Consider the following 15,229-nt stretch of genomic DNA (forward strand, 5'->3'; position numbering starts at 1 on the left):
ATGGAGAAGCTCTGTCTGCGTGAAGTGCGAGGGCTGCCTTGGACACTCACTGGAGCATCCATCTGTGTTGCATTTGTCTCTCGTGAGTGTGGACACTTCTGTGACATTTCATGTCCAGGAAGTAGTTCATGCGCTTGCAGGAATGGGCTCTGTGTAGGAATCCCCTTCAGGGCGGCCTCGGTAGGGAGCTCTCTGCTCCTCCTCGTGATGGTGCTTGTCTTTCAGCCAAGTCTGCGGTCTAAATGTAAAACCCATCACTCAGGGCCATCCTCGGGCACTCAGGAACTTCTCTCCAGAGAGCTGTGCATCCATAAAACAAGGGCTGGATGATGTACACGTCCCTCTATGTGGGTTTTCCACCTTTTCGGATTGTGGTTTTTTGTCACCTGATTGGAGCTGCTAAGAGAAGTTGCAAATGTGTCTTTTCTTTAACTATTTCAGAACATAGATGAGCATTTAAGCTATTGGCAAATGGCTTATTCAAATGTCACAAATGACCATATTCAATCTTGATCTAAGTGTGTAGAGAAAGGCATACGGCATCGAAAAGCAAATCATGTCCTCTGAGATAAATCACAAGCTATGTGTTTCACCAAGAACAGCCAGTGATGCTTCCTCAGGTTTGCAGAGCTATTTGTGATGCCCAGTGAAATCCCATAAATGAGTAAGTGTCACAGGGCTGTCTGTAGAATAGGAGGACCCTTTTGTGGTGAACCGGTTTCTGTCTTTAGCTATAATACTCCTTAAAATGAATTATGTCCTTTGGAAGTGAAGTGACCATCTTGAGTCACATCATTGAAGAGGAAAGTAGGATTTTAGAGCATGAAGGAACTTGAGAGATAGTTGAGTCGGGGGGAGCAGTGCGGTGGCATGTTACCCACTGTGACTTCTGATTCTATGACGGTGGCTGACGTCACTCATGGACCTGGCACCCTTCCCTCTCAACCTGCACACAGCCTGATCACCCTCATCACAGGGCTTGGTACAGCCGCTGTCCGTCAGAGGTGAGAACAAGATGAGGCCTTTCTGTCATCTTTCAATCGTCCGAGTTAACTCCCTCCTTGTGAAGGTGGCCGAACCGGGTACCGAAAGGGTTGTCATTCGCTGAGATCACACGCTGGTGATACATTTCTGTGCCGTTTTGTAACACTTGTGGTACAGGATTGTCACAACGACAACAGTCAGCCTTCACAAACAGATTGCTAGTATTTAGCTAGAAAATATCCAGCCTTGAAGAGCGTCTCTTTTGGTTAACTATTTGTTCATTATTTGTTTCTCAAATGTAACAGTCATAAGTGGGATGTAATAAATTAAGCATATTAGTAGGGGATTTTTTTTTTTTACTGTAGTGCATGCTAAACCGATAAATAAGTACTACGCAGGGTTGGAATTCAGTGTCTGTTTTGTTGATGTGTTGTCAGACATCATTCCTGATCTTAAGTGCCTGTGTCCTATTAAATATTTATTTAATAGACTGTTAAATGTTTTGTGTATCAGCTCTGCTACTATTTAGTTTTATTTACCCTGTGTGATTAGGAAGAAAAATAGCATTTTAATGTGAGATCAGATCACTATTCTTTGTAAACCTTTCCTCCTTTCAAGGATCTGTCAATGAATATAATTGAATATCAGACTCCTAAATACAAACTCAAAGTGTTCCTTTTTTTCAAATTATCAGTTTTTACTCTTTCATGGTTAGCATCCTACTTTAAACATCTCCCTTTGATTTTATCTTTATCTGCATGGAAGTCATACAAATTATATTTTTAAAATACTCACATACTCTTGTCAGTTCAACAGATATTTGTTGAACGTTTGTTGTGATTTAGTTACTGTGCTGGAAATTAAGGTGATACAATCCAAGTGTTATCTGACACAATTACTTTTTTTTTTCCTTGGAGTATAATTGCTTTACAGTGTTGTATTAATTTCTGCTGTACAATGAAGGCAATCAGCTGTATATATACACATATGTATGTGTATGTATACATATGTATGTTTATATATACATGTTTTCCCTCCCTCCCCCATCCCACCCATCTATACAGAGCACCAGTCTGAGCTCCCCGTGCTGTCCATCAGGTTCCCACTAGCCCTCTGTTTTATACATAATACTGTATGTTTATCAGCGCTCCTCCCCCAAGTCGTCCCACCCTCTCCTTTCGACCTCCGGGTCCACAAGTCCTTTCTCTATGTCTGCTTCTCTATTCCTGCCCTGCAGAAGGATCAGCAGCACCATATATATGGAATCTAGAAAAATTACTTTTATCATCAAAGAATGAAGCCATCCTCTTATTGCTTTACATAAGCACACAAATATACTTGGAATTTTCACTGGTCTTTCTGTGCTTAAATAACTTGCATTCTTAACACAGTGATTTCTTTGCTGCTGTTTAGGTCGGGTAAAGAATTTCACTTCTTCATCAGTTAGCATGATAAATCTTCTTGAGAGTGAAGATACTGCCTTTACCCTTGAAAAACAGAGGAGGACACTTTTCTCTCCGGGAGGGCTGTCCTTTTCTATTGAGTGGTGGAGAGCTTGTCCAGGCAGATCAGCCTGATAAACCCTAGAATCAATGGGGAGACCAATGTCATCATCAGATTGACCTTACCACCTTTCACAAAAGCACAGCTATCCTTAAATTGTTTCCATTCCCTTAGAGGTCCCCTTCCCTCGTATTGACTGTCAATATAAAGTCAAAGCCTTAAAGAAATAAAGGGCCTGAGGGATTATTTGTCTCCTAGAATTTTCTTTCTCACCTTCCAGTAAGGTCAAGAGAAGTTATGAGAATGTAGCATTTACCAGTCTCTTCTCTAAGGTAGAATTATCTCAGAATAGTCAGAAAAGAAGGGAGAGAGGAGACTGGCTTTGTGTTTGGTGGTTTTTCCTATCTCAGAGACAAAGTGAAAGTCAATCAGTCATGGCCAACTCATTACGACCCTATGGACTGTAGCCTGCCAGGCTCCTCTGTCCATGGGATTTCCCAGGCAAGAATATTGGAGTGGATTCCTATTTCCTTCTCCAGGGAATCTTCCTAACCCAGGGATTAGATCCAGGTTTCCTGCGTTACATTCAGATTCCTATTCCTAACCAAAATGTCAGAGACAGAAGCCGAAAAGAAAGTGAAAATTAATTCCCACAGGTCAATGTTATATCTTTGCATAGGTAACTGCTGTTAACTTTCTGGTGTCCACCCTTTCAGATATTTGTCCATGCACATAGACACCTAGGCTTCCCTGCTAGTTCAGATGGTAAAGAATCTGCCTGCAATGCAGGAGACCTGGGTTCAATCTCTGGATCAGGAAGATCCCCTGGAGAAGTAAATGGCAACCTACTCCAGTATTCTTGCCTGGAAAATCCCATAGACAGAGGAGCCAGGTGGGCCACAGTCCATGGGGTCGCAAAGAGTCAGACACGACTGAGCCACTAACACACATAACACACACACATATATACACCTAGAAGTCCATATTTTTAATGCATTTTGTACCAGATTTTTCTCACTCACTAACCTATCATTTTGGAGAAGGGAATGGCAACCCACTCCAGTATTCTTGCCTGGAAAATTCCATGGACAGAGGAGCCTGGTGGATTACAATCCGTAAGGTTGCAAAGAGTCAGACATGACTGAGTGACTAACAGACACACACAAACTATCGTTTAGCACCTATTTTTAATTAACCAATTTCCAAAAATACATGACCATTTTCTTATGCATTTGTGTGTGTGTTTGTGTGTGCAGGGTGTCTTCCATCGATGAAATTTTTGATCAGAATAAATTCTTTGAAAGAAATTTTCTGTGCCAAAGTGTAGGCGTGTCTTAAATTTAGCAAACCAGGTCCAAGTTACCCTCAGTTTATACAGCTATCAGTGCTGTGTATAATCAATATTTTTAATTCTTAGCAATCTCTTAGGTTAAAATATTTTATTGTCATTTTCAATTTTTACTAGTAGGGCTGAATATCTTTTCAAACGCTTATTGACCATTTGTAATTTTTCTGTATGTGTTTGAATAGCCTAGTTTCCTGTATTTTTCTCTTGGGGTTTTTATTTTTTTAGGCGGTAATTGTACATGTTGATTAAGAATATGAATCATTTGTCATATGTTATATATTCTTCCAATTTATTCTGAACTTTGTTTTTGGTTGCCCTGCCATATACTATATGGAATTTTTTAAGTAATCAAAGTTATCAATTTTTTCTTGTCATTTCTAGTGTTCATGTTATACCTATAAAATTCTTATTTATTCCAAGTATTGTTTTTTAAAGGTCACTTAAAAACTTTCTTCTGGTACTTCTATGGCTTTTTAGTAACCATTTTTAGGTCAGCATTTTTCTCGTCACTCCACTGCATTAGAGGTTCAAATTAGCCCTTTCTTCTAGAAGCTGCCAGTCAAGTGATAAAGATGTGTGCAAATGTCTGTATACTGTGCACTTTTAACAGAACATGCTTTCATAACATCTTTTTCCAAATGAGATAAAAGAGAGAGAGAGAAAGAAAAGGAAAGACAGAAACACCTGCCCCTGGCTGAAGATGTTGGGAAAAGACTTGATGTAGGAATAGCAGATGATGTTTGAGAGATGCAGAGGAATTCATTTCACTGGGCTTGACATCACTATGGTTGGTGGGAGATCACCGTGAGACAAGGTCATCCAAGGCGGGGAAGGAAAAAGCATGAATGGTCCAGAACAGTGCCTATGGAGGCTCACGATGTGCCACCACTGTGTTCGAAGCTGCGTATGAATTTCCTCCTTTCATTTTCCCAGCAGCCCCGTGAGTTATCATCTCTGCTTAACAAATAGGATAGTCTTAGAAAGGCACTTCACCTAAGCCAGAAAGATAAAGACCAATACAGTATACTAACGCATATATATGGAATTTAGAAAGATGGTAACGATAACCCTCTATGCAAAACAGAAAAAGAGACAAAGATGTACAGAACAGACTTTTGGACTCTGTGGGAGAAGGCGAGGGTGGGATGTTTAGAGAGAACAGCATCGAAACATGTATATTATCTAGGGTGAAACAGATCACCAGCCCAGGCTGGATGCATGAGACAAGTGCTCGGGCCTGGTGCACTGGGAAGACCCAGAGGAATCAGGTGGAGAGGGAGGTTGGGGGGGGATCGGGATGGGGAATACATGTAAATCCATGGCTGATTCATGTCAATGTATGACAAAAACCACTACAATATTGTAAAGTAATTAGCCTCCAACTAATAAAAATAAATGGAAAAAAAAAACTAAAAAAAAAAAAAGAAAGGCACTTCACCTTAAAGTCACACAGGCCAGTAAATGATGGAAGCTGGACTGGAAACTACCAAGGATCCCAGGACATTATCTATGGGGCCTCCCATGAGGTTTTTGAAGAACTGAAAAGAGGGAAGAAACTGAAGAAATGGAAGCATTGTAGTGAAAAAGCATCACATTTATGTTTTGAAAAATTGCTCTAGTGGCATTCCAAAATATGTAATTCTAAGACAGAAAGTCGAAACTTGGGCTTTTCAGACTTAACGGCTTCTAGGAATCACCTGGGGATCTTGTTAACATGCACATTCTGATTGAGCAGGTCCAGTGTGAGAACAGTCTGTGTTTCAAACAGGCTCCCTGGTGATGGTATTGTGATCCACCGCAGCACGGTCAGATGTGGTACTTGATGAAGGAAACATTTCTAGCGTCCTAGTCATAGCCACTAGACACACGTGACTAGAGAGCCCTTGAAAAGTGGCTGGTGTAACTAAGAGCCTGGAGTTTAGCTTTTATTATTGTTAATTAATTTGAGGGGCCTCCCAGATGGCACAGTGGTAAAGAATCTGCCTGCCAGTGCAAGAGACACAAGAGACGCAGGTTCGATCCCTGGGTGCGGAAGATCCCCTGGAGTAGGAAATGGCAACCCACTCCAGTCTGCTAGCCTAGAAAATCCCATGAACAGAAGAGCCTGGCAAGGAGGTCGCAAAGAGTCAGACACAGCTAAGTGACTCAGCACACACACATGCACACAAATAATCTGAACTCAGCTACATATTTGACTGGTGGCTGCCGTCTGGACAGTACAAAGGTAGATACCACTGTTAGAAAACTAGTCTACGTGGGAGATCATGAAGCCATGTTGTGACAGAGAAGTGAGCAGAATTGAGAACCATGAAGAACCGAGAAACTATGCTGAAGCTGATTCATCATAGAATAGATGGGCCATGATTTATCATATCCCAGTTCTTAAAAATCAAATGTCCAGGTCTATACATGCGGCACACCTCTTTTCAACAGAGTCATGTGTGGTTTTCTTTAGATCACTGAGCTCCCAATTAAGATCCTTCTCTAATGCATTATCTTTATGTTGATATGCCTTTCCACAGTGAAAATTCTCCTGATTACTAAACATAAAGGTTAGGTTCAATGATAGTGGTTAGTGATACAGCCCTATCCAAAAAAATAGCTGTCCCACTTTTTCTGGGCCCTGATTTACTCCATTTTGTAGAGACATTACTTTGCTGACAAAGGTCCGTCCAGTCAAAGCTATGGTTTTTCCAGTAGTCATGTATGGATATTGGACTGTAAAGAAAGCTGAGCGCTGAATAATTGATGCTTTTGAACTGCGGTGTTGTAGAAGACTCTTGAGAGTCCCTTGGACTGCAAGGAGATCAAACCAATTCATCCTAAAGGAAATTAACCCTGAATATTCATGGAAGGACTGATGCCTGAAGCTGAAACTCTAATACTTTGGCCACCTGATGCAAAGAACTGACTCACTGGAAAAGACCCTGATGCTGGGAAAGATTAAAGGCAGGAGGAGAAAGGGATGACAGAGGATGAGATGGTTGGATGGCATCACTGACTCGATGGACATGAGTTTGAGCAAACTCCGGGAGTTGGTGATGGACAGGGGATCCTGACATGCTGTAGTCCGTGGGGTCACAAAGAGTCAGAGGCAACTGAGCAGCTGAACTGAGCTGAACTGTTTTTCTAAAATCTGAAAATTATGAAGATGGGCAATAGTCAGCAATTGTTCACCAGAGAATGAATCGAAAGGAGATAGTCTTCTGCTTACCATTGCTTCTGTTTTTGCTCACATTTATGGGATGAGTTGGCATCTTGATTATTGTTCTTTACTCACAGAAGTTCTTTTTCCTAGGTGGGAGATACCCTGAAATTTTAACTTTTTACACATTGAAATATGCCCACAAATCTTATCATAAAGTGTAAATATCATTGAAACGTTAGGAAATACTGGTCAAAATATGTTGAAATTACTGTGTTAACACCAGTGAAAACTGCAACAAATCAAGACAAACTTCAAATAGCACCATTATGGACACAACCTCATTAACGTGACCATATACTGCTAGGCAGAGTCTGAAAATCCACAGAATTATCATGGGAAATACCATGTAGAGTAGCACCAAAAGAGTTTGCACATATTATTTATTTATTTGCAATGCAGTTCTTTATTGAGCAAAATGAGTACAAAATAGGAACATGGATTTGGTTTACTTTTCTCATTAATCTTAAGAACATCATGTTAAGATGGGAATATTTCTTTCAAAGCAGTCAAATCCCTGATTTAGCTGTTTCTATATTCTACTGTATTATGTTGTTATCAATTATTGCATTCATTTTATAATTATATAGCTATTGCAGTAGACCAAGTAAGATATTATGAGAGTGAGAGGTGATTGGATTAAGAGGAATGGTGATTGGATTAAGAATATTTCAATAAGATAAAAGTTTGCACATATAATTTAAACTTAAGGGAAACTCAAGAAAACAAAAGTCTTATCAAAATACATTATGCTTGGGACTTCCCTAGTTGTCCAGTGGTTAAGACTTCACCTTTCAATCAGAGGGTGTGGGTTCAGTCCTTGATCAGGAGCTAAGATTCCACATGCCTTTTGGCCAAAAAAACCAAACCATAAAACAGAGGTAATATTATAACAAATTCAATTAAAGCTTTAAAAATGGTTTACATCAAAAATTATTTTCAAAAAATTACACATGTTAGCATAGTTTCTCAATTTTTGGCCCTTTAGACCAAGTTTATCACAACCCAGTAATCCCCATGACTAATTTTTTTTATAACAGCTTAAAAGTATTGACTCTGTGCTCAATTGTGTCTGAGCCTTTGCAATCCCATGGTCTGTAGCCCACCAGGCTCTTCTGTCCGTTGGATTTTCCAGACAAGAATACAGGAGTGGATTGCCATTTCCTACTTCAGGGGATCTTCCCCACCTGGGGATTGAACCAATGTCTCTTGTGTCTCCTGCATTGGCAGGTGGATTCTTTGCAACTAGCTCCACCTGGGAAGTCCATTATAACAGTTTATTAAGATATAATCCAAATACCATATAGTTCACCCACTTAAAGTATACATGTCAATGGCGATTCGTATATTCATACAGCTTTGCAGTCATCACCACAACCAATTTTAGAGTACTTCTATCACCCACACACAAAAAAACAACCCTGTATCCCTAAACAGACACTTCCTATTGCCTCCCAAACCTTCAATAATCTTTTTTTCCCATGAAAGTCTGAACTTGTAAGGGGCTGCTTTATGGATTCATTTTCAATGACAAATAACTCAACATTGTTTTTCTCATGAACTTCTGACATAGGCTGCTAACCAAAGAACTACTCACATTTTCAATATTCCTTTTCATTTAGGAAAAAATACTATGTAGTTATTTATTTCCTTTGAACAGCTGCTACCAACTGATTCCTAAAATAGATGTTGTCATACATCTGCTAAAAAGGCTGTTTAACAACATAAGCATTCCCTCGATCAAGCAAAACATAACCTGTCGGATCCAGGTTCGTGGTGGTGATGATTCCTTAGCAGTTATCTGTCCTACTTCTGTGTCTATTTGCATTTTATGAATATCTTTACCTCTCTGTATACCTTGAAATTGATTACGGTACTAGCTATATATATTCAACTCAGGGTCAGGGGGGAAAATAAGCCAGCCCTTTATGCTTTGTGAAAAAATCAGCCACTTAAATACAGATGGCAAAATAAAATGTGTTGTGACATTCTTTTGTTTTGGACGTGTCTTTGTCATAAAAGTGCTATTTTATAAGGTTCTTGAACACAGCCGAATGATGAATTATATACCGTATTTCACGACAGCTTCTTCCCTTAGCTCTTAATTGTATTACGCTCAGTAAAATGCATTTTGTCTGAGATGGAATGGTGGCATTTTTAATACTAATGTGTTGTCACCACAATATAAGGAAAAAAATGTATTGCTCGTATTTTAGTGGGTTGAAAATTGTAAACTGAAAATTTTAAATAATAGATCAGTATTTTATTTCATTTATCTTCTACATGATCTAACGTATCATTTAGAAACCTAGAAAAGATTGAGAGATCACTTAAAATTCAGTTCTTTCTCTAGCCACCTCTGTATAATCATTTCAGTGACTTCTGAATTGAACCTATAGTGGGGGAAAATCAATATATTGTGCACTTAGAGTTTTTTGATGTTATAGATTTTTTGCTGCTGTTTATTAGCAAAACATAAAAATGTTTAGTTTTAGGTTGATTCTAGTATTACTCTAGAAAAAAAGAGATTACTACCAAAATCAAGTAATTATACAAATGCAGAAAGTATGCTCGTCCTCTCCTCACCAAAAATTACTTATTTACTCTTAGTTTGGTGGGCTTCCCTCGTGACCTAGATGGCAAAGAACCTGCCTACAAAGCAGGAGTTGCAGGTTCGATCCCTGGGTCAGGAAGATCCCCTGGAGAAGCGAATGGCTGTCTACTCCAGTATTCTTGCCTGGAGAATTCCGTGGACAGAAGAGCCTGACGGGTTACAGTCCATAGGATCGCAAAGAATCAGACACGACTGAGCGACTAACACTTTAACTTTTCAAAGTGAATAATATATGGGAAATAGTATAAGCAGGCTGTTTTTTTACCATTCAAATATAAGACTCTCCCTGACTTGAAAAATGTCCAAGGACAGCAGCAATAAGAAATACCTTTAAAGTCATCGAAACTCTAGTTTGTGCTATAGATAAATATTTTGCCTGTGAAATACAGGGCTGTCTTCTTTGTGTTAGGCTATCATTTTTGCAGAGTGTAGCAACAACTCCCGACTAATGACAAGTGGAAAGCATAATACAATATTTACCATTTCAGTGCTACATTGCATAAATATTTAATCGGTGTTGCATATGTCATTTGCTTCAACATTAGTGTTACGGAGAACAGTGTGTACCGAGAGAAATAGCTACATACCGAGGAGTGAAAGGAAAAGTAACTGGCATATATGAGGTTAAAAAAAAAAGAGCTTGATGGATTGCTAGGAATCTTAGGAATGAATTCAGCAGAAAACCTCTATGTTCCATTGAATCTATGTTCCAACAAAGATTTCATCCTTAAATAAAACAGATCAAAGAAAATGCACATGTGTAGTGACTCTTTTTAGTTTATTGTTCCTGTGTCATCTTAGAATGTCTTCAGACTACTCACATCTTGTCCTTCCTTAACAATAAGATGCCACCATTTCTTTAGTGGCCTAATAAAATAACATCAGAAAAGGAAGTAACCGTTCATTCATCCATCCATCTATCATTCTTTGGACATTTATTTATTGAGACATTATCACAGATAGTGCAGTGAGCAACCTTACACAGTCCTTGCCCTCTTAGAGATTATGTCTTAGACTGTGAACACTGAGCGCCTAATTTTCATCAGGATGTCTATTTTAAAAGGAGAAATAAAATGTGGAAGGCTAGAGCAGTGCATAAAATGCAGTATTTACTGAATTTGAGCATTAGAGAAAGGTTTTCCTGCTAAAACCAGAATAATAAGTAGTAGTATGTGTTTTGGCAAATGCTGACATAAGGACAAATTTTAAGCATTACCACATAAACCTAAATGTGGCCCCAAAAATCAATTCTCAGGAATATTAAAACCAATGCATTGTGATATAATAAAAATAAATTTGGAAGTATCTGAGGGGGGGGAAGTTATGATATTTTTTATTTGTTGAGTTTGTTTAGCTAGAACCCTCTTTGTAGTTAATATCTAGAAGTGGAAAGAAATCTTTCTTTGGAGATTTGGGGTAATTAGATTTAAAATTTCCACAAGAATTTATAGCCTGTTTCTGTTTGTTCCTTTCCTTTAATTTTAGATAACACACTTTTATGCTTTAAGAATTTTCTCTATAGAGTATACCCAGAAAATAATTTTAAAAGCTGTTAAATCATGTTTCCGCATTCGTTTCCAAGCATTCCTGAGTTCTATATTAACCTATTTTGAAGATATTTCTAAAACATGTGTTTCCTGTATTTCAAAAGTTGCTTGGAGATAGAGATCATTGTTCTGCATTTGAGAACCAAAGAGGTCTACCTGTCCAATTTCCATTATTGAGTTGGGCCTAGAAAGGGAAAGAACATTACCTTGAGATGCTTCCATGGTGCATTTTAAGCACATATACAATGAATCAAAGAACAATTATATTTTTTTTAGCTAGAGCCACTTTTGTGTACTACTAACTTGTTTTGGGAGAAAATACTCAGTATTTCTGAAGATAAGAACTTCCCGTCTCTTTCTTGAACTGCTGCGTTTCATCACTGGTGACTTATCCAGGCTTCCAGAGAGGCTCGTCCGGGGACTGCCGTGTCTGTCTAATGACTAGGACTTCTTCCAGGGGCAGTGCTGGGGGCATAGGTTTGATCCCTGGTTGGGGAGGTAAGATCCCACATGCCTCGCAGCCAAAAAGCAAAACAAATTCCCCTCCCCCCACCCATGAAACAGAAGCAATATAGAACCATATTCGATAAAGACTTTAAAATGGCCTACATCAAAAAAAAAAGAGGATCATCCTTGTGGCTTTTCCCGTCGGCCAGCCTGACTTGGTGTTGATGGACTCCACTGGAATTGTCTTTTCTCCCTAATGTTATAGCCACAGCCTGACCCTTTCAGTCTCCTCCACTAGTGAACTCTTTCTCCTCTTATCGCTTCTGCCCCTAAAAGAGAGGAAGCCTTCTGCATTATCATCCTACATTTCCTGTGGTTTTCCATGGCTGTAGAAGGACACTCAAGGCTACCTAACATGGTATTACTGTATGCGAAGCTAGGATATGAGGCCCTTTGCTCTGAGGAAAAAAAAAATGATACAGTACTTCTGCATCTTGGACATGTTTATTTGTTTTTCCCAGGCATTTCCTTTTAATTATTTCCAAGATCACAGTCAATTTAATCCCATTAAATTTACCAAGTATTGAATATCCTTCCTAAACACTGAATTCACAGAAAGGCATAACCTTTACAACAGTGATCTTCTGTGGGAAAATATGGTGTCACACTTGAATATCCCGTTACAATGTATTTTTAGAATGCTGTTTATAAGCACAGAGCCTCAAAGCAGTAAGAGTTGAATTTGTAATCCCACCTGTGTCACTTATCGGCTATGTCATCTTGAGCAGGGTAGTTAACCTCCATAAACCTGGGTTTCCTTGTCATTGTAAACAGGATTACTAATAGTAGAGATCTTTGGAATATTTCACAAAATAATTATTAAAAGACCTACTGTGTTGCACAGGGAACTATTTTCAATATCTTATAATAACCTATAGAAAAATAGGTTATTTTTTATGATAGAAAAGAATCTAAACAAGAATAGATATGCATATATGTTTAACTGAATCCCTTTCCTTTACAATTGAAACTAATGCAACACTGTAAATTAATTATATTTCAATTTTAATGATAAAAAGAAAAATAATAATCACTGTGCCTATAAAATGTAAGTGCCCAATTAATTTTAGCTGCTATTATTTCACAACCTGGTGAATCAAATATCAGTATCCACAATTTTTTAGAAAGAAAAATCTTAGGCCCAGAGAATCAGTGACCTGACTAGCATTAAAGCCAGTCAATGTTTAAGTGGCAACCCTCTCCAGTATTCTTTCATGGGAAATCCCATGAAGAGATGACCCAGGCAGGCTATAACCTGCTTTGAGACCGTGAGGTCTCAGAGAATCAGACATGACTTAGGGAATGAACATGATAAGCATATTATCTAGGTTTTCTTATTTTGAGTCCAGAATACTCCACTATATCAGAGGGCATTGTTTCTCATAAGACTTAAGAATTTACTTAAAAATTGCAGTTTGTTATAAAAAAAAATAAAAATGTGTTTAAAATTTTGCCAGTAAGTTTTTCACAAGGAAAAACTAAATTGAATATGTAAATATAAAAATATTTATATATAACAATCATTTGTGTCCAAAAAAAAATATTTATATATAATATAACAATACCATAGAAGGTTCACAATTACATGATAAAGGTGAAGAGCATATTAAAGAAATGTACAGGGATCCCTGCTGAGAGGACTGAAAATGCTGTAGGTCTTTACCATGGGATCTTTTAATTTTGTTCTGGATGCTTCATCTGTTCCTTAACCCCACTTGTAGTTTTTACAAGCTAGCTTCATGATGTAGCTCCTGAGACACTGAGTTACATAGAATTTATACATAAAATCTAACCATATTGTTTCAGTCATTTCAAGTCATCACAGATTTTACCATTATTTATTTTAAGACTAAAGCTGTTTTTAGATGCATTTTACTTCTTCAAAGATATTCCTTATGATCTCAGAAGAGAATCACATAGAGAGAAGCACTGCATGTTGAAAGTGGGAAAGTGGGTCATTTATTTTTAGGAAAGGAGCCTGAGACCCCCAAACACAGAAGCAGGTGGACGGCGAGAGCCATCTCCACGGTATCAGAGACGACTTCCTCGGTATTTTGCTTTGAAAAAAATTTCCACAACAGCTTCATAAATATCATTCATTATAGTTAAGTTCATAACTGAGGAAAGCTGCTCTCCACGTGAGCCCAGATGAATGGGGAACAGCTGGAAAACTGGCTTCCCAAGCTGTTTTTCAGCCCTGCCTGATGAGATGACGTGAGCGGTCAAGGCAGGCTGATGGGACGTGTGGAATTTATGGTTCCCTACGAGGTGTCAGAAGTGGTGACGTGGTCTCCACATCATTCAGCTTTCATAGGCAACAGAACTTGATAAGGGAGACACTGACTAAATCTTTGTTGACAAATGAATCCTAAACAGCAAACTACTTGAGCTGGTTGTGCCTGTGTTCCTGAAGGGTCTTTGATTTTGTTATTAATGAAATTTATCACTTGACAATCACACACACACACATACACTTTCACACACTCACAAATCATGTTCTTTCTCTCAAATGTAGCTTCTCAGGGAAGAAATGGACTAATTATTTCATAATTATTATTATGAAAGGGACATTTTGAAGAGGCTATTTTTCCGGATTTTACCTTTTTTTATTTTTTCACATTAACTGTCCTTTATTGATTCATTGGAGCAGAAATGTAGATCTTTCTAAAAGCAAATGAAGTGTTGGAGAAACAAACCACCTAAAGGAAGACAAAGAATATTTTTATGTGTACCTACAACAATTGTACTGTAAGAGATGTTTTCTCAAATGTATGCAATAAGTATGTCCTATATCACAGTATTCCTAAGTTGACATGTTAAAATGAACAATAGAAACCTAAATTTTTAAACTGGAAAGGTCTTAAAAATATACTCATTTAAGGATTTCAAACTGATACCACCAGATAAATAGTTTGGCCTATACAGAGGTGGTTTTTTTTTTAACTTTTTATTTCATATTGGGATATAGCCAATTAACAATATTGTTATAGTTTCTTGTGAATGGTGATGGGGCCTCAGCCATACATGTTTGGGTTTTTGACATATTTTAATCTACCAGCCTTCCTCCAAGAATCTCCATATCCCTAATAGTTAGGTCTTTTAATAATGATGATTAAAGTGTCTTAAAATTTCAAAGAATTATCATTTTCAGGTCTATTGCACTCTTCTTCCAAAAAGTTAAAACAAGTGAAGGAAATATTATGTGCTTAAGTAGGTCACTAACATCTATACACATTTATTTGCATAAAAGTAGGATATAGGTCTTAAATAACGTTTTGAGGAGAAAGGAATCTAGATTCCTTTTAATATTATTATTTCTAAAATTGAGTCAGTACAACAAGCCTTTGAATAATGAGTAGATCCTTGGGATTTCAATGGTGAAGCTGCTACTAACTGTCACCAATGAATCCTCTGAAACAAACATTTCAGGATAACGGCAAACTCAGTATTTTGGCAAGCAAGGCATGGTCTATAAATCATGTAAATGATTTCATTCTGTATTTTGAATGTTCTTGGAATGG

The 15,229-nt window shown here is 38.0% G+C and overlaps 1 protein-coding gene across 1 annotated transcript in view; it reads left to right on the forward strand.

The window, feature by feature from the left end:
* Positions 1 to 15,229, forward strand: part of TENM3 (teneurin transmembrane protein 3) — a 701,853-nt gene that overhangs the window by 541,417 nt on the left and 145,207 nt on the right. The gene's annotated exons all lie outside the window — the stretch shown is intronic.

The sequence above is a fragment of the Dama dama genome, chromosome 32 (genome assembly GCF_033118175.1).
Source record: "Dama dama isolate Ldn47 chromosome 32, ASM3311817v1, whole genome shotgun sequence".
In the NCBI taxonomy this organism is placed as follows: domain Eukaryota; kingdom Metazoa; phylum Chordata; class Mammalia; order Artiodactyla; family Cervidae; genus Dama; species Dama dama.